Here is an 18,338-nt window from a genome sequence, read left to right on the forward strand (position 1 = left end):
TTCTATTTGATTTCAGAACAGAAATTTCTGAAATTGATTTCAGCCCAAAGTTTGATTAGGTTTGCCTGACTACCTCTTTGGGGTGTAATTTCTTCTTTTTGTTTTAGAGCTTTCAGGTGTGCTGATCATTAACTAGTATGAAATCTCTCCAAATTTTTGTGTAGGCACTTAGTGCTTTGGACTAAGTATATCATCCTTCACAAAACTCAAGTCCAAGTTGGTCATGACCTCTACATAAAACAAAACATGAACCTAATAGAAGAGAAAGCATGGAATAGCCTTGAACTCCCAGGCACAGAAGACAATGTCCTGCACAGAATATGGGTAGCACAGGAACTAAGATCAACAATTAATTAATGGGACCTCATCAAGCTGAAATGAAAAACATGAAAAAAGAAACTCATGAAAAACCTCTATGAAAAAAGACAAAGGACACTGTCAATCAGACAAAGAGGCAGCTTACAAAATGGGAAATGATTTTTACATTTCCCACCCTATCCAGGTCAAATATCCAAAATATAAAAAGAGCTCAAGAAATCAGATATCAAAAAACACATAATCTAACTTTTAAAATGTGTAATAGATCTAAATATAAAATTCTAAAGAGGACAATCTCAAGTGACTGAAAAACACTTTAAAATGTTAGATATCCTTACACATCAGGGAAATCAAAATCAAAATGATTTGAGATTCATTCTTACACCTGTCAGAATGGCTAAGATCAATAAGAAAGTAAAAGCTCAGTTATCAAGGATGTAGGACAAAGGGAATACTTCTTCATTGCTTGGTGGGAGTGCAAATTTGAACTGCGACTATGGAAATCAAAATGGCAGATCCTCAAAGAACTAGGAATGGATCTAGCTCAAGATCCAGCTATACACATCATCGGGCATATACCAGAAGGATACTCCATCCTACCACAAGAACACTTGCTCACTTTTGTTCATTTTGGCTTTATTCATAATAGGTGGAAACTGGTAGCAATTTTTATTTCCCTAAACTGTTGAATGAATAGCGAATATGTGGTACATTTTCACAATACAGAATTATTCAACTGCCAAAAACAAAATGACTTTATGAAGTTTGCAGGCAAATGGATGGAACTAGAAAAATTCATCATGAGTGAGGTGATCCAGATGCAGAAAGACACATATGGAATTATATTTATTTATAAGTGGATATTTGCTATTTAGTAAATAATGATCAAGCTACAATCCACAGCCATAGGCATAGGGATATTTGGTAAAGAGGAGGACTCTAGGAGGAAACCTGTGGACCTCCATGAAAAGGTGAAACCGATTTTGTGGGTGAACTTGGGGTTGCTGGGTACGTGAGTAGGAGGGATCTGTTAGGATGGAGGGATGTAGCAAGAGTTCAGAGACAGAGACAATTGAAATGGGGGGGTGGGCAGTGTGGAAACCTAGTACAGTGGAAACTTCCTGGAATATACGCAGGTGAGCCCAATCCTAGAAATGGGAGAATATCAATTCTGAACTAACCATCTTTTGTAGTCAGACAAGGTTTCTGGTGTTGAAACTGATTGCATTCCTTTTAATTGTTGGCCAAGAGGGGTTCCAGAGAGATCCATTAAGTAACTATGGCTGCTACTAAGACAGAAGGTCACTCTCTGAAAAACTGCTAGTGGGGCCCCATTGCCAAGGACAAGATCTATACAGTTCATTGGTCATAGAAAGGTAAAGCTGGAACCTTCATGGAGCCTACATCTACTTTCTAGTCGCTTTAGCATAAGAAAGTATTCTGCAGGATACCAGAGAGAAACCTGGGCACAAACCCAGCCACAAAACCTCGACATACATTCTGTTCTGCCTGCAAGAATAATAGTGGCACAGAATGTGTGGGAGTAGACAACCAGTATTTGATGTAATGTGAGGTCAATACCACGAGGGGGAGCCCATGCCCTTCAATGACTGCAGGGGGATAGCTAAGAACTGGTTTTGAAAAGCCCAGAGACCTAGGAGAGAAGTAAACACCACTGGGGGAAAAAAATCAATAAAATGATTCCCTAGTGATAATCTGCTGTACTCATTCATAGATTGGTGTCTTGCCCAGTCATCATCGGAGAGAGTTCTCCTAGCAGCAGGTGCGGGTAGATGCAGAGACCCACAGCCAGACATTATGCAACAAGAGAGAATAAACTGGTAGTCTCCATCAGGTCCCCTCACATTGAAGGAAGCTCAGGGAATCCCTTGGTAGAGAGGAAGGAAAGACTATAGGAGTCAGAGTGGATGGGGGTCTCCAGAACAACATGTCCTACAAAATCAACTAAGCAGGGCTCCTATGGGCTCACAGACATTGAATCCAAAAGAAGAGTCCCGCATGGGTCTGCACCACATTCTCTGTATATATGTTATGAATGCTAGCTTGTTGCTTTTGTGGGATTCCTATAAGTGAGATAGGATGTATCTCTGACTCTTTTGCCTGTAATTGTGACTCTTTTCCTCCTGTTGGGTTGCCTTGTCCAGTCTACGTATGAGGACTTTTAACTTGTCTTATTATAGCTTGTTTTTCCTTATTTGTCTTTTGTCTTTTGGAGGCCTGCTATTATCTGAAAGGAAAGGTATAGAAACCAAAAATGTGAGCCTATTTCTACCTTGTCTTACGGTTAGAGAATTTGGAAGTTGCTCAATTTGTTGACAACAACCAGGATACACATCCCAATTCAGAATGTGGTTACTTGTTTCTTTTGACATTAAGATGGTCCACACAGGTAGGTCTACTCCACTCTGACAGATGTTCAGGATATGCAAACATACTTCTCCTTCTTTTGTAATAACAACAGAATGTATTTTCATTTTCATTAAATTCTAAACAGAATACTAATGACATACTGTCTCAAAGTCTTTTGTTGCCTTCTTCCTCCATTTGTGTTGGGGTATAAAATTATATGGAAAATTAAACACGGGTGATTTCAGTATTCACTAAAACTCTATCCCCATACTATCCTATGTTTCTGTTTTATTATTTTTACTCACATCTTCGTATTCTTTACTAACTTTTCTAAGCCCCTTGTCCCTACCCTGGTAAATGGTATTTTTGTCGAGACTGGTCCCAGACAGAAAGGTGGGGAGTGAAACTATAGGAGAAGGGAAGGAAACTAGGAGGAGTAGAAGGAAGGAAAACTGTAGTTAGGATGCATTGTATTAGAGAAGAATCTATTTTCAATTAAAACCAAAAAAGAAAACAAAAGAAAATTTGAAAAAGGAGAAAACAGCCTTATTTTTGTCCCATAGATTTTGGTGTGTTGTGTTTTCATTTTCATTAAATTCTTGTAAGGTTGCAAGTGATAACTTATGTTCATTACGTCTCTAAATATTCACTACCTTTGTTTGCTTCCCTACACAAAACTTATGACGGCTGCTTAATGTAAGCATCAATAGCATCTTAGAAATAGACCCTATATGTTGAAGCACTGTATTTGTGAAGAAAAAGGGAGCAGAAGACATTTGGTGATATTAAAATAGAAAGGAGAAAGGGTCCAGAGAAAGACAGGACTCAGAGAAGGAAAGAGATACATTTGTTGAAGGCATAACAGTGTCTAATACACAAGGATTCAGTAAATTACTTCATCCAAACAACAAGCATAGGGAGTGGAATATTTTTTCAGCTCGTAATAGCCTGTGAAATCCACATTGCTTTTCAACAACAGAATTACCTTATTGGTAGGAGAGTTTTATAGGTGCCATTTAGAATTAAGAACAACTGACTTTTCTTGTCTTGAACTCAGGTCAATGTGAAATAGAAATCACAATATGAGAAAGGTGGGGCTCTTTTTATCAGTTTCTCTGAAGAAACCCCAAAACACCATGGCTTAATGGTTTCTGATGAATTCAATGAGATTTTTTCAGTTTTACAATACCATGTGAGATTATCATATGTGCATTAAGAAGTTAAGGAAACCTGAATCTTTTAGATTGAAATAAGGCAACCTTTCTCAAACAGGCTGCTTGAGGAATTTGAACCAAAGCTCTTGCCAGTGGAAGAGTTCACCAAGGCCAGTTGGACTGGGACTGAACGAGCACGTGATCCATCCAGATTCTCTGAATGTGGCTGGATTCTCTGAATGTGGCTGGCCCGGAGTCTTTCTGAAAAGCCATTGACAATGACACTGGGACTTGTTTCCTCTGCATATACTGGATTTTTGGGATCCAGTCTGTTTGGATTCTCACCTTCCTGGACCTGGAGGGAGGGGGGAGGAACTTGAACTTCCCACAGGGCAGGAAACCCTGACTGCTCTTAGGGATAGAGAGGGAGGAGGAGAGGGAGTTGGGGGAGTGGGAGGGTGTTGGGAGGAGGGGCGGAAATGGAAACTTTTATAATTTAATAAACTTTGGAAAAAAAAGAATTTAAAAAACAGTAAAGCTGAGAGGGCATGTTACACACTGACAACTTGAAAGTTATACGAAGTCATAAGGTCCATACAGTTTGACAGAGTGATATTTATTCTAGACTTTGTCAATTAAATACAAGGAAATAAGCATTCATAAGTTTTTCCCTAGCTCCATGTGACATAAATTACAGGTATCTCAAAGCACATCCTGGTATTCAGGACAGAAAAAATCTCCAGCAGGACTTGATCAACAGGAATCTTCGCTCCTTCCCGGGGGATTGCTTCCATCAGAGTGGCCTGTGGGGGCATTTTTGTTCTTTTAGTTTTTGTTAAAAGCTTTTAAAGCAATAAACTTTATCATGTTTGCCTCTTTCCCAGTTCCTCACAGATCTTCACGACCTCCCTGGCCCACCCAGTTTTATATTCTCCCTCTCTTCCTCTCTTTAAAAAAAGCAAGAAAAAAACCCACAAAATGGAAAATAAATGCAAACAGGCTAAGAACCAATAAGAAAAAAATGTCTGAAGTAAAACAAAAGTTCCATGAAAACATTGTTGAGAGGACCACTATTTCTAAACCTTCATTGTGAAATTACAAAATTTTCACCTTAACAATTCCTGAATTCAACTTTTTTCTCCTTTTGTTTCTGTATTTGGGATTACACATCCTTGATATATAGTCAAGCCTATATATTCAAATCATACAACTTCACCTGAAGGATTGTCTCTACAATCACAAGTTTTAAGGCTATATAGGCAAGTACATCAGTAATAGGTAAAGGACAATTGCCTTTAAACTACAGTGTATTTGGGAAAGTTGAGGAGTGGCATCAGTATTCTATGTAGCAAGATACTAGTTACTGAGCTAAGGATGTAAAGGGAAAGAAAACAAGCACAGTGAGATTATTGATCAATTTTAGAGCAGTACTGAAAAGTTAGAAGCAGGGAAAGCAAGCAGAAGAGCTGAACAATAAAGAGAAGGAGAAGACGTGAGCTGGCTCTAGTTACGGGTAAAATAAAAAGTGGTAAAGAAATATCAGATAACACGAAATAATCCTGGCACTCAACAGGATGAATCTGTGTGACTCCACTGCAGGCCAGCCTGATTCCCTTGTGAAAGCCTATGAAAGGGAGAGAAGCGTGGGGGTGGGGGGGATCCAAGCAGTTGACTTTCTTATAGTTTTTATCATCACTTTTGTATGCATGCTTGTGTACATGTGTATAGATGTGTCGTTCAATGTATGTAAGGTGCATGTGTCTGTGTGTGTGATGTGCATGTTTATACATGTGTTTATGAGTACAGAAGTTAGTATCTGGTGTTTTCCTTGATTTCCCCACCTTGTATATTGAAACAGGGAATCTCACTCGATCGATACTAGAGATTCCTGATTCAGGTAGTACAGCAAATTACCTAGCTCCAGGGATTCTATATGTCAGCCTGCTGAATGCTGAATCATTGGACACCAGGCCCGTCCTGCATTTTTGCAGAACTTGGATATCTGTACGCCAGTCCTCACACTTAAGAGACAAGGACTTTACCTGGTGAGGAACAGTTCCCCAGAAACAGTTGTAGTCTTTTAAAGTCCTCTCTCTCTCTCCTGTTCCATTCTCTCTCTCTTTCTCTCTTTGTGTGTGTGTGTGTGTGTGTGTGTGTATTTTCTCTGTTTAGATGATATGTGCATATTTGTATACATGTGCTATGCAAACCAACATGTACACATTGTACATATATATGTTGATACTGGAGGATAACCTACAGTGTCATTTCTAAAGTACCTTTCCACCTGTTCAAGACAAGGTTTTTCAATGGCCTAGCCTGGAACTTTACCTTGTAAGCTAGACTAGCTGGACAGTGGGACATTGGTCTGTATTTAGTCAATTATATTTTAAATAAACGCTGATTGACCAGTAGCCAGGCAGGAAGTAGAGGTGGGTCAATGAAAACAGGAGAATTCTGGGAAGAAGGAAGCCCATTCCTTTGCAGTGGTGAACCCTCCACAGAAGAAGCAAGATGTGACTGCTTCACTGAAAAAGGTACTGAGCCATGCGGCTAACATATGCTAGAATAATGGGCTAATATAAGTTTTAAGAATTAATAAGAAGCCTGAGCTAATGGGTCAATCAGTTTATAACTAATGTAGACCTCTGTGTGATTTCTTTGGGATTTAATGATTGCAGAAACCAGGCAGCACAAGGACTGGGTGGGACAGAAGCATCCACAACAAATGTGTGGTGCCCAATGTGTGCACAACTGCATCACATAAAGCCTGACAGAGCTTGGGAAGTAGTAATTCTAGACATAAAAGGATAAAGTTAGCCACAACTTACTGATAGCAGCATTTTCTCAGGTGGGCTCAGTTTGCTACAGACAAATGTGTCTCATTTAAGAGAGGCTTCCTGACTCAGCTTTACCAGCTGTTTTAAGAGGTCCTGCCATGAAACACTTAAATGACGTTGATGAAAAGCTGACCACATGCTTTATGGTGTTTAGCTGTAGCAGGAAACAAGCCATGCCTTTTTAAAATGTTGGCTTTCTGGGCTGTCCTACCAGTGCAAACTCTGACTCTTTCAGGCAGGAGGTCCAGCTACAGAGCATTAGGGTGTGGTTTGTGAACAGACTACTGCACTAACTTGCTGGCAGGGACCTTGAAACACCATAGAGTTGTGGCAATAAGCATGGCTCCAACTGGTACCTCAGCCATGAGGTTGGAATCTCAGAAAGCTAAGGAATGGGCTGAATCCAGTTGTCAAACCACAGTGTTAATCCTACTGATATTGCTTAGCAAATTAAAAGCTCATGTGGTCAGAAAAAGAGAGAGATAGTAAAGAGAGATTCAAAGATGAAGAAACCCTCTAAATGGTTTACAGTGTGTTAAAAATATATGCAGGCTTGGGAGAGAAAATAAAAAAAGTTAAAGTACTTAAAATAAAAAAGAAAGAAAGAGTAGTTGGGTGTGGTGGTATATACCTTTAATCCCAGCACTTGAGAGGCAGACACAGACAGAATTCTGTGAGTTCGAGGTGTGATGGAACACACCTTTAGTCCCAGCACTTGGGAGGCATAGGCAGGTGGATCTCTGTGAGTTCAAGGATAGCCTGGTCTCCAGAGGGAGTTCCAGGACAGCCAAAGATACATAGAGAAACTGTTTCAAAAAGCCAAAAATTAAAAATAAAAATAAAAGAAATAGAGGTTAAAATAAAGCCACATAAAGATGAGAAAGACACAGAGAATCTGGATACTGTATGTTTTTATGTTCTCTTTGAATTGTTTGAATGCTGAGAAAGGAGCAATGGCTGCCAAAAGATATTTATTTATAAATGCTGCTGAATTAATCCAAGATAGGCATTTTGAAAATACCTTGACCTCAAAAGATACGTTACTCTGAAGAAGAGATTTTGCTTTTGTTTCCACAGAAAATGAAAAGCTGTGGATTTATTCTGAGTTAAGAAAAATCAGGTTTGATGAAGGAAGACCACCTGAGAAATCTCTGGTAGAAACAGGTGGCCCAGATGTCTGAATTATACATCCAGAACAGATTCAAGAGGCTGCCTGAGATGATCAAGCCCCACAGGATATTCCAGTCAGGACTTGATCATAACTCTAAATTTTCTTTAGGTCCCCATAAGATTATCAGCACTCCCAATCAGTAGGAAGTAGCCTGGAAAATTAGGCACACATTCCCAAAAAATGGACTGTGGATATTTTCCTTTAAAAAAAATAAGAGGGGGAAGTGGTGTGGGACATTGGTTTGTATTCTGATAATTATATTTTAAATAAATGCTGATTGGCTAGTATTCAGGCAGGAAGTATAGGCAGGACAACCAGACAGGAGATAGAGGCAGGTCATTGAGAACAGGAGAATTCTGGGAAGGAGAAAGCCCATTCCTCTACAGTTGTGAGCCTGCCACAGAAGAAACAAGATGTAACTGTCTTGCTGAAAAGAGTACTGAGCCATGTGACTAACATATGCTAGAATAATGGGCTAATATAAGTTATAAAAGAGTTAATAAGCAGCCTGAGCTAATGGGCCAATCAGTTTATTACTAATGTTGATCTCTGTGTGATTTCTTTGGGACTTAACAATTGCAGGAACCAGGCAGCACAAGGACCAGGTGGGACAGAAATCCCGACAGCATACAGCTGTCTCTTTAATTTTACCATTGCTAAGAATCTACAGGCTGCAGAAATAGAACCCAGGTTGTTAGTCTTTCACTATAAACCCTTTGACCTTTTGAGCCATATTGAGCCAGTTACTGTAGTAAGAGTACACCAGCATCATCTTCGTGACAACAGCTGATCCTGGTTCCATATGTTCCAGACTCTTGAACTCCACAGATAATATGCAAGTTCCAGATGTTGTTGTTGTAGTAGTAGTTAAAACATAATCTGCGAAAGAATTTTTGTACATTGTATTTTGCTGTTAGTAACTGTGAAATCTTTAAAAAAATTATAGCTTGTAAATTTTAGAAATCAAGAACACCTACTATGGAGATTTATCTTTAATAGCATACTATGAGGAAGAATAGAACCAAATAGATATGATGATTATACTACTTTGAATATTGAGTGATATATGTAGACACAAGACTAAGGGTATTAACACTGTCTTTTGGGTCATAACTTAGTTTCAGTTATACAATGATTTATAAATCTTACTAAATATTTTTTAGGAGGGAAGTAGGAGTAAAAGAGGAAGTAATAGTTGTGAATATGAGAATATTTCAATCATACATATGTATAAATATAGCAATGAGCTCCATATTAGTATGGTTAGGAACAAATAATAAATAACATATTTTCTTGTTTTCTTTTCAGCCACAAAGCCAGTTGTTTATTTGCAACATGGGCTGATCTTGTCTGCTTCAGTTTGGATTCTCAGCCCTCCAGCTGCAACCTGGACTTCCTGCTGGCAGATGCTTGTTTTGATGTGTCACTTGGAAATAGTAGAGGCAGCAAATATGCCAGAAAATTCATGTATATAAACTAAGATTCTAAAGAATTCTGGGCTTTTAGGTGTGTGGGGTGAGGGGATCACTTTTACTCTAGTTTTAACTTTTTAACTGCTTAAAATATTTTGTTTCATCCTAACTTTATCAAACTCAGTTAAGGGAATTTCACTAGCATATCAAAGTATAGAGTAGTATTTTGAAATATTGGTAGACAAAATTTGCTTAGGATTTTATATTTTTAATTTTTACTGGAATTAAGAGATGAAAATAAACATAAAATATTAGTTTCTGTAAAACTTTCTGCATTCAAACTAATAATCATTTTGCTAATTCATCTACATTTTTCAGAAAATAACTCCACTGAAGTGTGTTTAAACAAAAAAGTTCATATTTCATATGTATAATTTCATTAGTATAAATATTGGTAAATTCTCACAATAAACAACTTTTCCTTTCCTATGATTATTCTAATTTTTCTGATAAAAGAGGGAAGGAAAACTATGCATAATTAATTCCTGACAGAGAGTAGCAGAAAAAAATACACTCTATTCCTCTCGATTTGTTAAAATGTCTTCCCATTTTCATCTTGCTCATCTACCAGCTTTACTGACAACTTTAATATGCCCTTCTCAAATATAAATATAAAACTTGCTAACTGGATAATAGTGGTGCACACCATTAATCCCAGTACTTGGGAGGCAGAGGCAGGTTGACCTCTGTGAATTTGAGGTCAGCCTGACCTACAGAGCATGTTCCAGCACAGGCTCCAAAGCAACACAGAGAAACCCTGACTTGAAAAACTAAAACAATAAAAGAAGGAAAGAAATTATTTGTCATATTTATTATGTGAATATGGTAAATATTCACTATATTCTAACTACATAACTTTGAAGTGTAGTCAATAACCTAATTGGCTATGATTATAAATAATTTTTCTTCAAATCTGAAAATCTATTTTAAAGCTTTAAAGACCATTCTGTGAGAATAAATAGAGATAAAATTAAATTTAGACAAATGGACAGATTGGTCTCTAGATACATGTCTTGTCGGGAGATGAATTACTCTCCTTGAGGAAAGCATTTAAATCTTCTTTTCATTAGACAAAGACTATCATAGTTTATTAGATGAAAGGGTTTTATGTTTTTAAGACAGTTGTCTATACGCATTTACACTCATTATGTTATTTACTTCCCTCCAGCATGTAGAGAAACAGTATTATACAAGAAAAGATAGCAGGCAACCTCCTGTGTTCTCCAGCAATATCTTTGTTAAAGTGTTCTATTAATAGAAGTATTGTTTAAATGTCAGGACATTATTCGAGAGTCATCTGACTTTATTTGTTCTGGATTTATCCCAAGATGGACTAGAACAAAGCAATTAAACCTTGAGGAAAGTTTTAGTCTGGTTTTGTAACCATAGGTGATGATATCTGGATGAGCAGTCTCTCAGAAAGAAAAATAGACCATGGTTGGGCCTATTCTTGTGCTGCCAATCTCCAGTAGCTAAATGTGTATTCTAGAAAGGCTGGACTACAACATGGGCTCTTTCAGAACAACTTAAGATGAGCTCTCTCATGATGCTATTGAAGAAACAATAGGCAAGGCTGTTGTCAGTATAAGCATTAAACAGGAGAAGAGGAGGAGAAGGCAAAACCTACTAATTTGAAATCCTGTAAAGCCAAACACTGCATCATTCAAAAGATTAGGACTAATCCTAATATTTAGAGATAGGTCACTTGGACATCTCTTCATGTAAATTTCATCTAAATATGCTTGTGACTGGTACTGCAAATGTCCTTGAGAATACATTGTTTACAGGTAACTGAGCCCAAGTTCTTTAAGCTAATCAGAGAATTTTGATGCTTTATTTCAAGAAATTTTATCTCTAAAGTTTCAGTGTTCAGCAATGAAACCAGAAAAAAGACTTTGAGGCTCTGAGAACCATGGAGCCCTTGATGCCTGAAAATACACCTGACTTCACGACTCAGCTATAGAAAGTGGCTGCTAGCTTGGCCTGTGAAGAGGGGAGGAACCAAACTGCTTAGTTCATCATTAGAAACTTTCAGTTCTCTACCTCACCTAGAAAACACCATTGACAACTGTGCTTAGAACCTGATGGTTTGTAAGCACATTGATGTTTGGAAAGGGTTAATCTATATACTGTCATCTTTTCACTTATTCTCTGTATGAAAGTCTAGGGAAAACATCTGGAAAGCAGTTGCTTCCTGAGATAAAAATCTCCAGTGTGTAGATGATGAAAAGACTAGAATTCACTGTGTCTGTACCAAGCACTAAATATATATGGGACTGTGGTCTGTTATTTTGCATTATTTTTTATTTCCTTTATTTTTGAGGTTTTAATAAAATGCATAACACTCTTTTCTCTTTCTCAAATTCATAGCCTCTATTTAATTAATTGCTGTTACACACACACACACACACACACACACACACACACACACACATGCTCACATGGGTGCATGCTTTGTTGGTTGGTTGCATAGTTGGTTTTGCAATTCTTTGGAGGGATTGAGCATAAAGCCACTTTCATACTGCTAAGCAACCTCAGGTGGTGGTTCTCACCAGGATTCTAAGGAAAAACAAGTACCTCAATAAAAATGGTACATGCTATAGATACAAGTCAGATGGACTTTATTGTCAAAATCTGATCAATGCAATCACAAATTCATGATGGCATGAATCAAGATGGCAGAATTTTCAAGAACTAATTGACTTCTACATGTGCTACACCTTAATATATTACAATGTGGAAAAAAATTTAACATAAATTTTGGTATAGAACTTTAATAATAGTTACCAAAACTAGAATCCAAGAAAATTTCTAGAAAGGTCAGAAAACAATGCAGACAATGTTATAAACAATGCTATTTAAGTATTAAAAGAAGAAATGTGAGTTTAACCATGCATTGATTTCAAATTAATATATATACTATAAGATACAAAAATAATTTATATGTTATAACATAAATTGAATTAATCCATAGAATCTCATAAGTTCCTTGGATGGCCACTTCTCTGTTCTGGGATTATTTCCAGAGCAATATTATTATTTAGTATTTTTACAGAACTCTATTAACACCATATATTACAAACAGGAAAATTTATCCTAAATAATTTTCAGTGATGATTACAATATAACCTTTTGTTAGATTCCTGTGAATTATCTTAATCTAACTTCTTTTATCTTTATTAAAATTAGTGAAAAAAGTTTGAGGATGATATTTTATCACCCATGTCTTCTTCATGGCCATGAAATGATTCCTGAGACTAGAGATATTGGATGTATTTCGCTAATGTTCTGGGTATCTGTTTAACAGTTTATTAAATTTATTACCTCTATTTCAATATGTAGAGGCTTACTACTTCCCCAAATCACAATTTGTATAACAAGGATATAATTTTTGACAATAAAATTAATTGTATTTTTTAGTAGGAAGGCTGCTTGTTTGTTCCCGACTGCTTAGCCATGAAATAATCACACAGAAGCCATATTATTTGCAGTACTGTTCAGCCAATTGCTTAAGCATATTTCTGGCTAACTCTTATATCCTAAACTAGCCCATCTCCATTAATCTGTGTATCACCACGTGGCTGTGGTTTACCAGCAAGATTCTGACCAACAGCTGTCTCTGGTGGGACTACAAGGCTTCGCCTTGACTCTGCCTTCTTTAAATGAGCTGGAAAAACACAATACTTTAATCAAGACCAGAAATATACACACAATAAAATTGACCTTAAACTTGTCTCCAAGCATTCAGTTTAGTTTATGCCGCCTAGCTTTGTTCTGTTCTGATCTGCTATAGGTTCAAAGCAGTTTCTTTGTTAACCAATGGTATCAACAGCATACAGAGGGGAATCCCACATCAATATTTTATTGAAATAATATCTTGTTGTTAAAATTGTTAAAAATGTATTGTTTAAAATACATAGGAATGACCTCAAATTAATTTCATATGGTAGTGACAGAACACACCCTGTAGATTTGCAAGTGATGCCTTCAGTGATGGAGAAAATAATTTCATTTTGTGGAAAACACTTAATTACTTTGCTCATTTCAAAGTATGAATGGCATCTTACATCGTAAATCAGTGTATGAATATGTACATGTAAGAATTCAATATTTTGCATATACCAAACCAGTGGATGGAGGGAAATAGAGGCTTTTAAAAAATGTTTTATTTTGCCGCGGCTTAGTGAGACATCTCTCTGGGGACCAGCTACATAAGAAACAGAGGGCACACATGAACAAGACATTCACCAAGGAGCTGGAGTGGGTGGAGCACATGAAGGAATATAAGCAGCTGAACCAGAACCAAGTGTGGATGCTGTGCTAGACGGCTAAGGAAATTTTCACAAAAGAATCAAATGTACAAGTGATTGGCTGTTCTGTTAGTGTCTGTGGAGATGTGCATGGCCAATTCAAAGACTGTATGAAACTCTTCAGAACTGGCAGACAATCAACAGATACAAACTATCTATTCATAGGTGACTATGTAGACAGTGGTTATTATTCTGTGGAGATTATGACTCGTGTAGCATTAAAGCTATGCCATACAGAGAGAACATTAAAATATTGTGAGGAAATCATGAACTGACAGATCACTCAAATGCGTGGCTTTAATGATGAATGTATTCAAAAGCATGGAAATGCCAACCCATGGAAATATTTTGCAAATCTCTTTGATTATCTTTCACTTGCAGCTTTAGAACATGGAAGGATAATCTGTCTCCATTGTGGCCTCTCTCCATCCATAGATACACTGGATCATATAAGAACCCTGGATTGTGTCTATGGAGTTCCACATGATATCTTATGGTCAGATCCAGAAGACAATGATGGATGGGCATTTCACCATGTGATACTGACTCTCCATTTGGAAAAGATATTTCTGAAATATTTAAGCATGACAGTGCCAATGGTCTCGCTCTGGGGCCTCCTGCGCACTAGATTGCAATAGAAGGATATAATTGGTGCCATGATTTGAATGTGGCTTAGCCATTTTATTGTACCCCATTACTGCTACCATTGTGGGAACCAGGCTGCTGTTATGGAAGTAGGTAACACTTTAAAATATTCTTTTCTTCAGTTTGACTCATCTGTAGAGCCTTCTGTGAGCAGGTGCACCCCAGACTTCCTCCACAGGACCTCCGTTGTATGTGGAAGTACACCTGGCTTTGTATATCAGTTATCTGTTTCTGCAACAAATTGTGTTAGTTCTTGATATTAAGCCACATCATGGATTAAATGTGCCATGCTGGTCATGAGTGTTTAGCACACTTTGAGACTGAACTTCAGTACGCCACGTCCTAGACAAGGCAGCCTGAAGATCCGCCTTATGTGTTGTAGGAATCATCTTTTTCTTGACTGGTTAAGCAAAAACCAAACCAAACCAAAACCAAATAAAAAAACAAGACAGCCAAAACCTTGTCACTGACTGCCTCATCTTCTTTGGTTTACTTGGAAATTTAGTTACAATGTTTAAGTGGCATGAATTAATAGAGTTAGAGTCCTGCTTTTAAAAATTCACAAGCTGACTTCCACTTAATTCATTACTATTTATTTTGTTGAAATGTAGAACGAACTGAAGAAAAGATCCTTGGAAGTATGTTGTCATAACATTAAAGCGATTTCCTTTAGTAATTTTAAACTTACTGCTGGAAGGCAGCGGTGCTCACTACTCCAGCAGCGGTGCTCACTACTGTACCACCAACGCACCTTCGGGGAGGGTTGAAGGGGAGGGAAGAGGTAGGAAGGGGAGAAGAGAAACGTGTAGAGCTCAGTAAAAGTAATAATTAAAAAATTTACTGGTGGATGTCGCTCTGCATTATTTCTATATATTTGTCATGGTAGTGTTTGCCTCCTGTTTGGTGTACTGGACAAATAAACTTCCCAAATTAAACAAACAAAACAAAGAAATGTTTTATTTCATTAATATCCTGAATATTTCACATTGCTTTTCAATAATGGGGTTACCAGCTGTTTTGTTGATAGAAGTTTTTGTATTTTTCAGAGTTGCCATGAACTTATACTTAGGTTGCTTATGTTGGACTTAGCTGGATTGAATACAGCACGTGTGAGTAAGGCCTTGGCTTTGCTTTCAACATGGCATTCAGCACCAGGCAGTTTTTCTGAGGAATAAATATGCATGCTTTGTTTTGTTTTGCAATTTTGATAATACTACATTTTTTATTTTGATAAAGGAATTTGAGATTTGGGGATGCATATTTGAGAAAGTTATGGACGTCTGTCTCTTTCATGTTGGCACAGGCAGTGTGAAATGAACAAACCTACCACTGGAGAAATGTAAGACAAATATACTAAGCAGTGGAAATGATACAACTGACAATTCAAGCACACCAGTGGTGTCAACTGCAAAGTTAAGCAAGACAGTAGTCAATATTTGCTATAGCATTTGGGACTATGCGATGGTTAAATAACTCCATAATGTTTCATTTAAATGCACACGTGTCCTAAACTACATGCGTCTCACTGTAGTTCCTTTTTTTTCACACCTGGCAAATTCTCAGGCAAAGAATCAGTCTCTTCCCTCATTTTGAAACTTCAAAAATTGTTATCTTTGTTAGACACTAACCTCAGGTGGCTACTGAGTCATCAAAATGACAGGTTCAAGGTGAAATGTGCTGTAAGTTGAGGCAGGGGAAACGGACAGATATTTTAGAATAGATTTTATGGAAAAAATAATGTAGAATATTGTAAAATGTTATAACAAATGACGCTGAAATTAGTTATTATATAAAATTGGTTAAATAATACAGTGTTAAATTTTTTTTAAAATACAAAAGTTCTAGCCTTCCATGAGTGAAACAAGAATGCACCCAGAAGGAGACTTCCCCAGCACTCTCTGCAGCAGGAACCTGTGCTGGGCAAATGCATCTGACTGAAGTGATCACCTCTTGAGAATTTTTCTCCCTGTTTCTCTTCCATTAATCAGCAGGGGAAATGGTCAGCTGGGGGATGGGGGCTTACTGGGGACCTAAGAGCCTCCTTCTACCATGCATTGAACTATCAAAATCTCTATTTAGTTAGATCACTGGTGGATAGATAGTAGAGAAAATCACATTTGTCTAATCAACTTAGTCATTGCTTTGCTTTAAGAGGGTGGGGGGAACCTCTTTGGAAAGAACACTTTTATCCTGAGATGAATTTATCAGAATACTCTCTTAAGCCACTGTTTTTGTGAAGGTAGACATGACTTTGAGATACGTAAGGAAAGATAGTAAAAGAAGAAAGGGGAAGGGGCAGGGATAAAGAGGAGAAAATGGAATTACTTAACTCAAGGTAAAGTTTTGTCTAAGTCTGTTTTTCACTAATTAGATCCCACAGTCAGAGAGGCTTATGAAGCAAGAAGTTTTATCCTTTCATGCTTTAGAAGCTAGGAGTTCATAGGCCAGATTTTTTACTCAGGTGACTGAGGTCTCTAAACTGAGGCGGCATAAACACCTCATAGTAAGATGGGTGTTTGCAAGGAAAAGAGCCAATAGAGATTTTTGCAACAGACCCACAGTAATCATAACCATGAATTGATGAATTCATTAACCCATTCACTAATCACTTCTTACATGTTCATCTTTTCATATCTCACAGTGGGAATTAAGTTAAAGCACGAATGTTGGTGGAGACAGGTAATCCTTAGCAAGAGATGAACTAAAAGTCTGAGCCCAGAAAACACATAAAATCATGTCTAGACTATCGTAGATAGCCTAAATTAATGTAATATAAAACAAGAACAAAAATTTAGGTAAATCCTGTTTAGAGCTGTAACCTTATTTCCATGAAATATGGCCTCTACTATAAATTAAGTGAACACAGATGAAAAGATGACAGAAGGTCTGTTGTTTATTTGCCTTAAAATAAAGTACATATTTCTTGGTTTGATTTTTGTGGATAGATGAAAAATTCCACAAAAATTTCCAAATTTCATGACAACAAACTTACTTAACCTTGATATCCTACCTAGTTATTTTTAAAAAATAAAGTTAAGACAATTTGCACATTAGAATGTCTAACGTTGTGCTACTTATTTCTCAAGGGGACCCCATTACATTGGTTTTCTCTTGTTACATGATTCTCTTCATACTTCATGCTGAAATTTCATATCAATAAAATAAATTAGCAAAGTGACATTGAACATTCTTGGTTTTGGTTTCTTCCTTGCTACACAATGACCTCAAAACTTTAGAGGAAAACATAGAAGTCTCTGTTTCATGTATCCGTTAAACTCATTGGGATCACCTGTGCATACCTGGAAAATTAAATACAATTTGACACTAAATAAATTAGTTCCATTCAATCATGAAATTCTAAATAAAAGCTTTCAAGTTGATGATCCACGTTTGTCATCCCAGTTTTAAGAAGGCCAAGGCAAGAGAATTGTGAGTTCTGTACTCAGCATAAGGCTTTGAAGATACTATGTCTGCAGTGGAATGAGCTTAAGTCTTACATATATCAGTCTACATTTGTCAGTTGTTAGACGAGTGGTAATATTATTCTTCCTTTAGCTACATTTAACTAACTTAGTCAAGAGCATTATGTTGCCTCACACCCGACCCTGGCTGAAGAAACATGGGGATTATGTTTCAATATTCTGTATTCCCTATATTTCCCCTATTCCTATCTCTTTTACCCCAGAATCCTGGTTTCACTTCTGCTGGTACATAGTCCCACAGAAGCATCAGTCCTCATAGGGTTATTTTGAACACATACAAAATTTCCCTAAATATTAATAAGCCTTTATGAGTATGTCAACCTTTGATTTTGGAATTCAGTGTGGGTTAAAATCTGCAGACTAAAGGGCTATTGATATTACAGTGAATCTGTTTTCTAATTTTCAGGATAAATAAAGATATAGTAAAAATAACTTACATATAATGTACATTCTTTCCAACATGCTATTTTCTGAAAATAAGAAATTTCTGTTACATTATTGAAAATTTCAATTTCTTTCTATTCTGTCTAGACTCTTAATTGAAGATTAAAAGCAAAATTTTACGATCTTTGCTTA

At 37.0% G+C, this 18,338-nt stretch overlaps 1 protein-coding gene and 1 pseudogene across 1 annotated transcript in view; both read left to right on the forward strand.

The window, feature by feature from the left end:
* Window positions 1-18,338, forward strand: part of LOC125403344 (tear acid lipase-like protein) — an 85,760-nt gene that overhangs the window by 52,786 nt on the left and 14,636 nt on the right. The gene's annotated exons all lie outside the window — the stretch shown is intronic.
* LOC125403345 (serine/threonine-protein phosphatase 2A catalytic subunit beta isoform pseudogene) lies at window positions 13,566-14,537 on the forward strand (annotated as a pseudogene).

Source organism: Myodes glareolus, chromosome 7, assembly GCF_982192425.1.
Source record: "Myodes glareolus chromosome 7, mMyoGla1.1, whole genome shotgun sequence".
NCBI lineage: Eukaryota > Metazoa > Chordata > Mammalia > Rodentia > Cricetidae > Myodes > Myodes glareolus.